The sequence below is a fragment of the Acinonyx jubatus genome, chromosome A1, assembly GCF_027475565.1.
Source record: "Acinonyx jubatus isolate Ajub_Pintada_27869175 chromosome A1, VMU_Ajub_asm_v1.0, whole genome shotgun sequence".
Taxonomy (NCBI): domain Eukaryota; kingdom Metazoa; phylum Chordata; class Mammalia; order Carnivora; family Felidae; genus Acinonyx; species Acinonyx jubatus.
This window is the reverse complement of record NC_069380.1, coordinates 60,372,792-60,386,403: the sequence shown is the minus strand read 5'-3', so window position 1 is coordinate 60,386,403 and position 13,612 is coordinate 60,372,792.

The following is a 13,612-nucleotide window of genomic DNA, read 5'->3' as shown; positions in this document are numbered from 1 at the left end:
CCCTATTCAAGGGAAGGAAATAGACATCCAAGTCTAAAAGGCACAGAGAACTCCCTTCAAAATAAACAAAAACTGGCCAACACCATGACATATCATAATGAAATTTGCAAAATACAAAGATAAAGGGAGAATTCTGAAAGCAGGTGTAGACAAAAGGTTCTTAACCTACAAAAGTAGACACATAAGGTTAATAGCAGATCTGTCCACTGACTTGGCATGCCAGAAGGTAGTGGCAGAAAAAATTCATTGTGCTAATTAGGAAAAATACGCAGCCAAGAATCCTTTATCCAGCAAAGCTGTCAATCAGAACAGAAGGAGGAATAAAGTCTTTCCAAGACAAACAAATCTAAAGGAGTTCACGACTATTACATCATCTCTGAAAGAAATTTTAAGGGGTACTCTGAGTGGAGGAAAAAAAAAGACCAAAGCAACAAAGACTATAAAAGGACCAGAGGACATCACCAGAAACACCAATTCTACAGATAACACAATGGCACTAAATTCATATATTTCAATAATCACTCTGAATGTAAATGTACTGAATGCTCCAGACAAAAGACATAGGATCTCAGAATGCATAACAAAACAAAACAAAACAACACAAAACAAAACCCCACAAGATCCATATATATGCTACCTACAAGAAACTCATCTTAGACCTGAGGACACCTGCAGATTGAAAGTGAGAGGATGGAGAACTGTATATTATGCTAATGGACATCAAAAGAAAGCTGGAGTAGCCATACTTATATCAGAAAAACTATATTTTAAAACAGACTGTCACAAGAGATGAAGAAGGCATTATATCATAATTGAGGGGCCTTTCAATCAAGACAATCTATCAATTGTAAATATTTATGCCCGCAACTTGAGGCACCCAAATATATAAATCAATTAATCACAAACAAAAAGAACCCCATTGATAAAAATACCATAACAGTAGGAGACTTTAATACCCCACTTGCAGCAATGGACAGATGATCTAAAAAGAAAACCAACAAAGAAACAATGGCTTTGAATGACACACTGGACCAGATGGACTTAACATATATATTTAGAACATTTAATCCTAAAGCAGCAGAATATACATTCTTCTTGAGAGAACATGGAATATTTTCCAGAAAAGATCACATACTAGATCAAAACTCAGCCCTCATCAAGTATATGAAGATTGAGATCATACCATATATATTTTCAGATCACAATGCTATGAAACTTGAAATCAACCACCAGAAAAAAAAAAAATTGGAAAACCCTCAAGTACATGAAGGTTAAAGAACAATCTACTAAAGAATGAATGAGTAAGCCAGGACATTAAATAATAAATTAAAAATATACATGGTAGCAAATGGAAATGAAAACATAACAGTCCAAATCTTTTGTGATGCAGCAAAGTCAGTCCTAGGAGTAAAGTACATTGCAATTCAGGCCTATCTCAAGAAGCAAAAAAGGTCTTGAATATATGACTTAACCTTATACCTAAAAAAGCTAGAAAAGGAGTCACAAATAAAGCCTAAAGCCAGCAGAGGAAGGAGAGGAATAAAGATTAGAGCAGAAATAAATGATATAGAAACAAACAAAAACCAGTAGAACAGATCAATGAAACTAAGAGCTGGTTGTTGAAAGAATAAACAAAATTGATAAACCCCTAGCCAGACTTATCAAAAAGAAAAGAAAGAGAACCCAAATAATAAAATCACAAATGAAAGAGGAGAGATCACAACCAACACTACAGAAATACAAACAAATCTAAGAAAATACTATAAAAATTATATGCCAACAAACTGGATGGTCTGGAAGAAATGAACAATTTTCTAGACACTCACACACTACCAAAACTAAAAGAGGAAAAAATAGAAAATTTGAATAGGCCTACAACCAGCAAAGAGATTGTATCAGTTATCAAAAATCTCCCAACAAATAAGAGTCCTGGGCCAGATGGCTTCCCAGGGGTATTCTACTAGACATTTAAAGAAGAGTTAATACCTATTCTTCTCAAACTGTTCCAATAAAGTAGAAATGGAGGAAAAGCTTCCAAACTCATTCTATGAAGCCATTAATACCTTGGTTCCAAAACCAGACAAAAACCCCACTGAAAAGAAAATATACAGGCCAATATCCCTGATGAATCTGGATGCAAAAATTCTCAACAAGATACTATCAAATTTAATTCAGCAGTACATTAAAAGAATTATTCACCATGATCAAGTGTGATTTATTCCTGGGCTGAAGAGTTGGCTCAATATTCACAAATCAATTAATATCATACACCACATTAATAAAAGAGAAAATAAGAACCATATGATCCTTTCAGTACATGCAGAAAAAGCATATGACACAATACAGAATACTTTCTTGGTAAAAAACCTCAAGGAATTAGGGATACAAGGAACATAGCTGAATACCATAAAATCCATATATGAAAGGCCCACAGCTAATGTCATCCTCAATGGAGAAAAACTGAGAACTTTCCCCCTAAGGTCACGAACACAATAGGTGTGTCCACTCTCACCAATTTTGTCCAACATAGTACTGGAAGTCCTAGCCTCAGCAATCAGACAACAAAGGAGATAAAAGACATTGGCAAAAAGTCAAACTTTCACTCGTTACAGATGACATGATACTCTACATAGAAAACCTGAGAGACTCCACCAATAAACTGCTAGAACTGATGTTTGAATTCCGCAAAGTCACAGGATATAAAATCAACACATGGAAGTTGGCTGCATTTCTATACATAAAATAATGAAGCATCAAAAAGAGAATCAAGAAATGAATCTCATTTACAATTGCACCAAAAACCATAAGATACCTAGGAATAAACCTAACCAAAGAGGTAAAAGATCTATATTCTGAAAACTATAGAAAACTTATGAAAAAAATTGAATAAGAAACAAAGAAATGGAAAAACATTCCATGCTCATGGATTAGAAGAACAAATATTGTTAAAATGTCTATACTACCCAGAGCAATCTACACATTCAGTGCTATCCCTATCAAAATAACACTAGCATTCTTCACAGAGCTAGAACAAACACTCCTAAAAGTTGTATGGAACCAGAAAAAAAAAAATAGCCAACGTAATGTTGAAAAAGAAAACCAAAGTGGGAGGCACCACAATTCCGGATTTTAAGCTGTATTACAAAGCTGTAATCATCAAGACTGCATGATACTGGAACAAAAAAAGACATATAGATCAATGAACCAGAATACAGAATGCAGAAATGGACCCACAAATGTATAGCCAACTAATCTTCAACAAAGTAGGAAAGAGTATAATGGAAAAAAGACTGTCACTTCAGGAAATAGTGCTGGGAAAATTGGACAGTGACATACAGAAGGATGAAACTGGACCACTTTCTTACACCATACACAAAAATAAATTCAAAATTGATGAAAGACCTAAATGTGAAACAGGTTACCATCAAAATCCTAGAGGAGAAAATAGGTAGCAATCTCTTTGATCTCTACTGCAGCAACTTCTTACTAGCCATATCTCCAGAGACAAGTGAAATAAAAGCAAAAATGAACTATTGGAACCTCATCAAGATAAAACACTTTTGCACGGAGAAGGAAACAATCAACAAAACTGAAAGGCAACCTATAGAATGGTAGGAGATATTTCCAAATGATGTATCTTATAAAGGGTTAGTACCCAAAAATCTATAAATAACTTGTCAAAGAACAAATAATCCAGGGAAGAAATGGACAGAAGACATTAACTGACACTTTTCCAAAGAAGATGTCCAGATGGCTAACAGACACATAAAAAGATGCTCAACATCAGGGGCGCCTGGGTGGCTCAGTTGGTTGAGCATCCGACTTTGGCTCAGGTCATGATCTCGCGGTTTGTGAGTTCAAGCCCCTCATCGAGCTCTGGGCTGACAGCTAGGAGCCTGAAGCCTGCTTCGGATTCTGTGTCCCCCCTCTCTCTCCACCCCACCCCTGCTTGTGCTCTGTCTCTCTCTGTCTTTCAAAAATGAATAAACATAAAAAATTTTTTTTAAAGAAAAAAATGTTTAACATCAGTCATCATCAAAGAAACAGAAATCAAAACCATGAGATATCAACTCACACCTGCAGAATGGCTAAAACTAACAACTCAGAAAACAAAAGATGTTGGCAATGATGCAGATAAATGGGAACACTTTTGTACTGTTGATGGATGTGCAAACTGGTACAGCCACCCTGGAAAACAGTATGGAGGTGTCTCAAAAAATTAAAAATAGAACTACCCTACAACCCAGCATTTGCACTACTAGGTATTTATCCAAAGGATATAAAAATGCTGATTGGAAGGGGCATATGCATCCCAGTGTTTATAGCAGCACTAACAATAGCCAAAATGTGGAAAGAGCCCAAATGTCCATTGAGTGATGAATGGATAACGAAGATGTTGTGTGTATATGTATATATATGTATGTATATATGTATGTATATGTTTTAATGAGTAAGTAGTTAAGCAAACTGTAGTATATCTATATTAAGGAATACTATTCAGCAATTAAAATAAAAAAAATTACTGATACATGTCACATCCAGATGAATCTCCAAGGAATTACACTGTTTAAAATGCCATCACTAAATGCCAACTATATATACATATACACATATACAGATGAACAAAGGGAAGAGAAGGAAAAATAAAATTAAAACAGAGAGGGAGACAAACCTAAGAGTTTCTTAAATACAGCAACAAACTGAGGGTTGCTAGAGGTGAGGTGGGTGGGGGGATGGCTAAATGGGTAACGAGTATTAAGGAGGACATTTCTTGGGATGAGCATTGGGTGTTACATATAAATGATGAATCACTGGGTTATACCCCTGAAACCAATACTGCACTGTATATTAACTAACTTGAATTTAAATAAATGAAGTTTGAAAAATACAAATGAAAACAAATAAACAATGATTTCTAGGTGAAGATATCAGCTCTATTGTATGTAAATCAACGCACCAATACTTGGAATACAACTCCAGTATCCCGAAGTAATGTTTGGTATAAACTTGGGACAGTACATATATAAAATTATTCATTATGAGCAAGAAAGGTTTATACCAAAAATGCAGAGCTGTTTCTGTATTAAAGTCAATCAATGTAATCCACCATATTAGCAGGCTAAAGAAGAAAATACACATGTTCATATCAATCTATGCTGAAAAGCAATAGACAAAACTTACTACCATTTCATGATAAAAACTCCCAGAAAAAATATTAATAAAGAAAATCTTCAAAAAAATTTCAGCTCATATAATATTTAACGATAAAGGACTGAATGTATTCCTGCTAAGATCAGGAACAAGGCAAATTATTCAATCTTACTATTCTTATTTAATATGGTACTAGGAGTTCTAGTTAGTGCAATAAGGCAAGATAGAAAATAAAATTTGTAGATCTCAGAAACAAAGAAAATACTTGACCCTGCTTATTGATGAAATGTTTACCTATATAGAAAACACCAAAGAATATATAAGAACAACTTCTAAGATAAGTGAGTTTAATAAGGTGGGATGTTGCAAGATGATACACAAAAATCACATGTATTTCTATATACTAGGAAGAAACATTTGGACAGTCAAATTCTCAGTACAATTTGCAATCACTTAAGATAAAATGTTAAGTGTAAGTCTAACAAAACATGTACAGGAAATGTAATTCTGGGCATTTATCCCAGAGAAATTAAGACTTATTTTCATAGAAAGCCTCTGTTGAATGCTTATAGCAACTTTATTCATAATAGCCCCAAACTGGAAACAATTCAGACGAGGTTCAATGAGTAATTGGTTGAACAAACTGTAGTACATCTATATCAAGGAATACTACTTAGCAATTAAAATTAAAAAAAAAATTATCAATACATGTAACAACCAGATGAATCACCAGGGAATTATACTGTTTAAAAAAGCCATCACTACATACAAAACATATGATTCCATTTACCCTATCATTTTTGAAATAACAATTACTGAAATGGAGAGAAGATTAGTGGTCTCCAGGGGTTAACAATTTTATAAGGGTAGGAAAGATGTGGTATGACCATTAAAGGACAACACAAGGGATACTTGCATTATAGAAATGCTCAGTATTTTGACTGTATTGATGTCAATATTCTTGTTGTGATAAGGTACTAAAGTTTTACAAGGCGTTACCAGTGGGGGTAGCTGGTTAAAGAGTGCATGGGATCTCTGGGGTACCTGGGTGGCTCAGTTGATTAAGTATCCATGATCTCACAGTTCGTGGGTTTGAGCCCTACCTAGGGCTCTACACTGACAGTGTGGGCCCTGCTTGGTATTCTCTGTTTCTCTCTCTGCCCCTCTCTTACTTGCATTCTCTCTCTCTTTAAAAAATAAATTAATTAGGGACACCTGGGTGGCTCAGTTGTCCAATGTCGGCTCATGTCATGAACTTGCAGTTTGTGAGTTCAAGCCCCACGTTGGGCTCTGTGCTGACAGCTCAGAGCCTGGAGCCTGCTTCAGATTCTGTGTCTCCCTTTCCCTCTGTTCCTCCCCCATTCTCACTCTGTCTCTCTGTCTCTCAAAAATAAATAAAGATTGAAAAAAAATTGAAATAAATAAATGATTAAAAAAAGAGTACATGGGATCCCTATTATTTCTCAAAACAACATGTAAAATCATAATTATATAAAGGTTTCTTAATAATTTTAAAAAATGAGTATGATAATTCTCTAAGATTTGACTAGGCTTTATTTCATCAAAGTATTTTCTCCAAATTGAATAAATTAGGTTACATGTATGAATCCTCAGTGTTGTCTCTCTCTCTGCTTGTGTTTGTGTATGTATGTATACAGAGATGCATATATATATATATATATATATGTTTGCATACATACTGATACACACATATATACATATGTACAAGGTTAGATTAGAAAAAGTGGTCCCATGCCCACTTGTTCACTAGAGCACTTTCATTTGGCTGGCATGTATGTCTACTGCTGTGAAGCTACCATGTGGTGAAGAAGCCTAAACAATTTCAAATGAAAATAGCATATACAAATCCCCAAGTCTGCATGAAAAGAGAAAGAGGCAAAACCATGACATGTTTCAGCTCCAGCCACTGTGTGTAATCCCATAGGTGATCTTGAGCTAGAATAGGTCTACTCAGTCCTTCTTGAATCCTGATACACAGAAAATCTAGAGGATAATAAAATTATCAACATATTTACCCCTAACATGCATTTTTAAAATTACATGTTATTTTTTTTATGTATTCTTCACTAGATTCTGTCAATTTGTGGCTAATAGTACACATTAATACTAGACATAGATCTTTTTTATCGTCAGACCTATATTTTTGTAACCCAATTATCAGCATACACTTGATAGTCCATTAACATAGGATGAATATTCTCACGAACAGTTTTACCTTTAATATGATTGTGTTTCAATATCATTTATTTATATTCATTTTAAAATTTGTTCAACTATCCAGAAGTGAAAGATTTTTGGTGTATATAAAATCAACAGTCAAAAGTGAGTGTAAGGAGAGTTACAATTATAAAAATCATATATTTTTCCTCTTAACCAGAAGTTTTAAAGTATATTTCTCACCATCCAAAAAATATTTTCAAATGCATATGCAGAGGCAAGAAGAAACAGCATCAATGGATCATATGCAGCAGATGGTAGATGTCTATGGCATGCTTCTATCTTTTTACACTATGAAATCATGTTTACATAGTGTTTCTGTGTGATTGGTTCACTCTCTATAATCAATTGAAAGCTCAATGGTTTCTTCTTTTGGGAAATTTTGTTAGTTGCCAACATCTAAAGATTTCTGTCAACAAAATCTTTGTCTAATAAAATTAAATGTCTACTACTTAGCATTTCATTAAAAAGTATGTGAATGTTGGAGCCCCTGATGGCTCAGTTGGTTAAGCATCCTACTCTTCATCTCATCTTAGATCATTATCTCACAGTTCATGATTTCGAGCCCCACATTGGTCTCTGCACTGATGGCACAGAGTCTACTTAGGATTCCGTCTCTCCTTTTCTCTGCTCCTCCCCCACTTGTTCTCTCTCTCTGTCTCACAAAATAAATAAACTTAAACAAAGTATGTTAATGTCAATTTTAGAAGAGTATAACTTGTTTTTTATAGCTATTTTACACGGCTACCAATTGATTAATAGAAGTTACCCATCAATATTTCACCTGAGCCTGTATAAACAATACATTTGTAAACTGTATCTTGAAACTTCTTTACAAAGATAAGATCTAGAATCTGTTATTGAGGCTGGTGGGGGATATAGAAATAACAAACAAGAAGGATGCAATTTAAAATATTACTAGTACAATGTGTTTTAAGAGAGAAAAGCTAACGATTAACTCTTTTTGGAATGGTCTTTTAATTTTTTTTAAATTTCAGAAGCAACCTAAATATGGTCATGAATCAAAAGCTCACGGATGCCTGCAAACTGTGGAGAGAGGGGAATATGGGAGCAGAGTAGGAGGACCCTAGGCTCATGTTGTACTATGAACCCAACTAGATAACTATCAAATCATCCTATATACCCCATAAATCAATCTGGACACTGGCAACACAAACTCCACAACTAAAGGTAGCAAAGAGGCCACTTAGAAGATAGGAAGTGTGGAGACATGGCTTTTGTAAGAAACGGATCATAGCCCATGTGGTGGGGAGAGACCCCTGGTTGCAAAGAAGGGTGAGAGATAAACTAGCACACAAAGCAGCACATGGAGAAAATAAATCCCCATTGCAATTGGTTTGGAATGTGAGAAGGCTCAAATTCCATGAGTTATTGCAAATAGTGGGACTTAGAGTCTAGAGTTTTAAAGGTCAGAGTGCTTGGCTTTGGGAGAGATCAGAGAACATCAGTGCTGCTCTTGGAGAAAACAGAGGGCAAACAACTTAGGGACATACAGTATGGAAACAAGAATCTGAAAAGTACCTGGAACAAAGAATGGAGAAGTTAGTTGCTCACTTCAGAGCATGATCCAGAGAGGCAGCATTCACGGAGAGACCCCTCTGGGAAAAAAGGAATTGGCTAGTGTCATTTTCCTCCCTCATATCTTCAGCATAACTAGAGATCCACCTGCTGGAACCAGAGGAGGGCTGACACTTGCTACCTTACTTGCACCAAGCTCTATCTCTCTACACTCTAAAAGAATCACCCTTCCTTGTCATTCTGTGTTAGTCCCAGGATGGTGGGCCCTATCCTCCAGAAGACCAGCCCAAACCCCTGCCCATACCACATCTTCCTACCTGAAAGTTTTAAGAGGCCTTGGTTCCAGTGGTGGTGGCACCAGGTCTCATCTCCCAAGCATATCAGAGCACATCTAGTTAAAACTATCCACATTAAGGTCAGAGACCAAACACTACCCACAACAGGCAAAAAGAGCCTCTGCAGACTACTGGCCTGAAGGATAAAATAGGCCTGACAAAATAGCAGAGAACACACAGGACACATTGGAGATACTCCTAGAAGCACCAGGCCCTAGGTAATAGGGGACACTACACTGCAGGGCACTACATGACCTCTTCTTCATAAAGTCATTATACTAAAAAAAGAGAGACATAAATGACTTTCCTAACACAGAGAAACAAGTACAAAATGCAAAGACAAAGGAGACTTACAAAATGCAAAGACAAATGAATTGGTCCAAAATGAAATAACAGGACAAAGTCATGGCCAGAGATCTAAGCAAAACAGATATAAGTAACATGCTTGAAGGAGAATGTAAAGCAATGATCTTAAGGATACTCACTGGACTTGAGAAAGAGTAGAAGACATCAATGAGACCATTAACACAGATAAAAGGATGCACATAGCAGAGAGAAAGGGATAAATAAATAAATGAGAAACACACTTGACAGAATGAGTGGCACGATGGAAAAAGTACAAAACTAATTAATGACCTAGAATTCAGAGTAATGGAAAGTGACCAAGATGAACAAAAGAGAGAAAAAATAATTATGCAAAATGAGAATAGAATTATGGAACTCAGTGACTCCATCATACATAATAACATTTGTATTATAGGAGTACCAGAAGAAGAAGAGAGAGAAGGGGGGAGGGGGAAGAGAATTTATTTGAAGAAATAATAGCTGTAAACTTTCCTAATCTGGGAAAAGAAACACATACTAGATCCAAGAGGCATACAGAACCCCCAAGAAAACTAACAAAAACAAAACTACACCAAGACATATTGTAATTAAAATGGTAAAATATAGTGATAAAGGAAAAAAAAAACATTGAGACAAAAGAAGACAATTACATACAATGGAAACCCCATAAGGCTATCAGTGAATTTTTCACCAGAAACTTTTCAAGCCAAAAAGAAGTGGAATGATATATTCAAAGTGCTGATTTCTAACCCCCCAATAATAATTAAAATAAAATAAAATAGAATAGAATAAAATAAAATAATAAAAAACCATAGCCAAGAATACTCTATCAAGGCTATCATTCAGAATAGGAGAGATCAAGATTTTCCCAGACAAACAAAACCTAAAAGGATTCATGACCATTAAACCAGCCTAGCATGAAACATTAAAGAGGACCCTTTGAGTAGAAAGGAAAGACCAAAATTGACAATGTAAATATAGAAAACACAAAAGCAATAAAAATGAATATTTCTATAAAAAATCAGTCTACGAACTCACAAAATAAAAGGATTTTAAATATGACACTATGTATGTAAAAAGTGGGTAGGAGTACAGAATGAGTTTAAACTTAAATGACCATCAGCTTTATATAGACTGCAGTATGTAGAAGATGTTATAAACAAACCTAACGGTAACCAAAAATTTAAAAAAACACAGGGGCGCCTGGGTGGCACAGTCGGTTAAGCGTCCGACTTCAGCCAGGTCACAATCTCGCGGTCTGTGAGTTCGAGCCCCGCGTCGGGCTCTGGGCTGATGGCTCAGAGCCTGGAGCCTGTTTCCAATTCTGTGTCTCCCTCTCTCTCTGCCCCTCCCCCGTTCATGCTCTGTCTCTCTCTGTCCCGAAAATAAATAAACGTTGAAAAAAAAATTTAAAAAAAACACCAATAAATATGCAAAGAATAAAGATAAGGAAATCTGACTGTATCTAAAGAATATAACTAAAGAAAACCAGCTAACCATGAAAGAAAGACAAGAAAGGATAAGGGAAAGTCTTAGAAACAACTACAAAACAAGTAATAAAATGACAATAAATACATATCTATCAATAATTACTTTGAATGTAAATGAACTAAATGCTCCAATCAAGAGACAAAGGGTGATAAACTGGATTAAAAAAAAAAAAAAAAAGACCTATCTATTTGCTGCCTATGAGAGACTTATCTTAGACACCTGCAAATTGAAAGTGAGTGAATGGAGAAATATTTATCATGCAAATGGATATCAAAAGAAAGTTGATGTAGCGGTGCCAGGAAAGCTCAATTGGTTAAACGTCTGACCCTTGATTTTGGCTCAGGTTATAATCTCATGATTTGTGAGTTCAAGTCCCGCATCAGGCTTTGCACTGACATTGCAGTGCCTGATTGGGATTCTCTCTTTCCCGCCTCTTTCTGCCCCTACCCTGCTTTCTCTCTCTCTCTCAAAATAGATACATAAACTTAAAAAACTTAAAAAAAAAAAAGAAATCCAGTGTAGCAATACTTATATTGAGCAAAATCGACTTTAAAGCAAAGATTGTAACAAGAGACAAAGAAGGAAACTATATAAAAATAAAGGGGGAAATCCAACAAGAAGTTATAACAAATGTAAATATTTATCTACCCAACATGAGAGCATCCAAATACATAAAACAGTTAATAACAAACTTAAGGAACTAACATAATAATATAATAATAGTAGGGGACTTTAATACCTCACTTACATCAATCTAAAGAGATCATCTAAATAGAAAAGCAACAAGAAAATGATGGCTTTGAATGACATACTTCACCAGATGGATTTAACAGATATATTCAGAACATTCTATCCTAAAACAGCAGAATACACATTATTTTCAATTGCACATGGAACATTCTCCAAAATAGATCATATATTAGGCCCAAAACAATCCTCAACAAATTTATGAAGATCAAAGTTATGCCATTAAACTTTTCTTATCACAATGCTATTAAACTAGAAGCCAACCACAAGAAAAAAAATTGGAAAGACCACAAATACATGGAGGTTAAACAACATGCTACTAAACATTGAATGGGTCAACCAGGAGATTAGAGAAGAAATTTAAAAAGTACATGGAAACAAATGATAATGAGAACACAATGATCCCAAACCTCTGGGATGCAGCAAAAGCAGTTCTAAGAGGGAAGTTTATAGCAATACATGCTTAACACAAGAAGTAAGAAAACTCTCAAATAAGGAACCTAACCTTACACCTAAAGGAGCTAGAAATGAACAACAAACAAAACCTAAAATCATCAGAAGTAAGAAATAAGGATTAGAGCAGAAAAAAAATGGTATAGAAACTGAAACAAACAAACAAACAAACAAACAAATAAGACAGATCCATGAAACCAGGAACTGGTTCTTTGAAACAAATCAAGAAAGTTGATAAACTGCTAGCCAGAATCATAAAGAAAAAAAAGAGAGAGAGAGAGAGAGAGAGAGAGAGAGAGAGAGAAAGGACTCAAAATCACAAATGAGAAAGAAATAAAAACACCACAGATATATAATTGTAAGAGAATATTATGAAAAAAACACATGTCAAAAAGTTGGACAACCTAGAAGAAATCAATAAATTCTTAGACACATATAACCTACCAAACCTGAAACAGGAAGAAAGAAAATTGGAACAGATTGATTACCAACCAAGAAATTGAATCAATAATGAAAAAAAACTCCCAGTAAACAAAAGTCCAGGACCAGATGACTTCACAAGTGAATTCTACCAAACATTTAAAGAAGAGTTAAAATGTATTCTTCTCAAATTATTCCAAAAAAATAGAAAAGGAAGAAAAGTTTTCAAATTCTTCTGTGAGGCCAGCATTACCCTGATACCAAAACCAGATAAAGACACCACAAAAAGAGTACAGACCATTACCCCTGACGATCATGGATGCAAAAATCCTCAATAAAATTGTAGAAAATCTAACAATACATTAAAAAAATAATTCACCACGATCAACTGTGATTTATTCCTGGGTTGCAAATATTCAATATTTGTTAATCAATCAATGTGATACACCACATCAATAAGAGAAAAGTAGAACCATATAATCATCTCAGTAGAGGCAGAAAAAGCATTTGACAAAGTACAACATCCATTCATGATAAAAACCCTCAACAAAGTAGGTTTAGGTGTAACATATCTCAACATAATAAAAGCCATATATGAAAAATCCACAGCTAACATCATCTTCAATGGGGAAAAAACCAAGAGCCATGCACATAGCTTGGAAAAACAAGTATTTTTAAAATGTCTATACTACCCAAAGAAATCTACACATTTAATACAATCCCTATCAAAATACCACTAGCACTTTTCACAGAGCTAGAGCAAACAATTCTAAAATTGTTTCCAAAATCAATAAAGACCCTGAATAGCCAAAGAAGTCTTAAAAAAGAAAGGTAAAGAGGAAGGCATCACAATTCCAGACTGCAAGTTATATTACTAGGCCGTAGTAATGAAA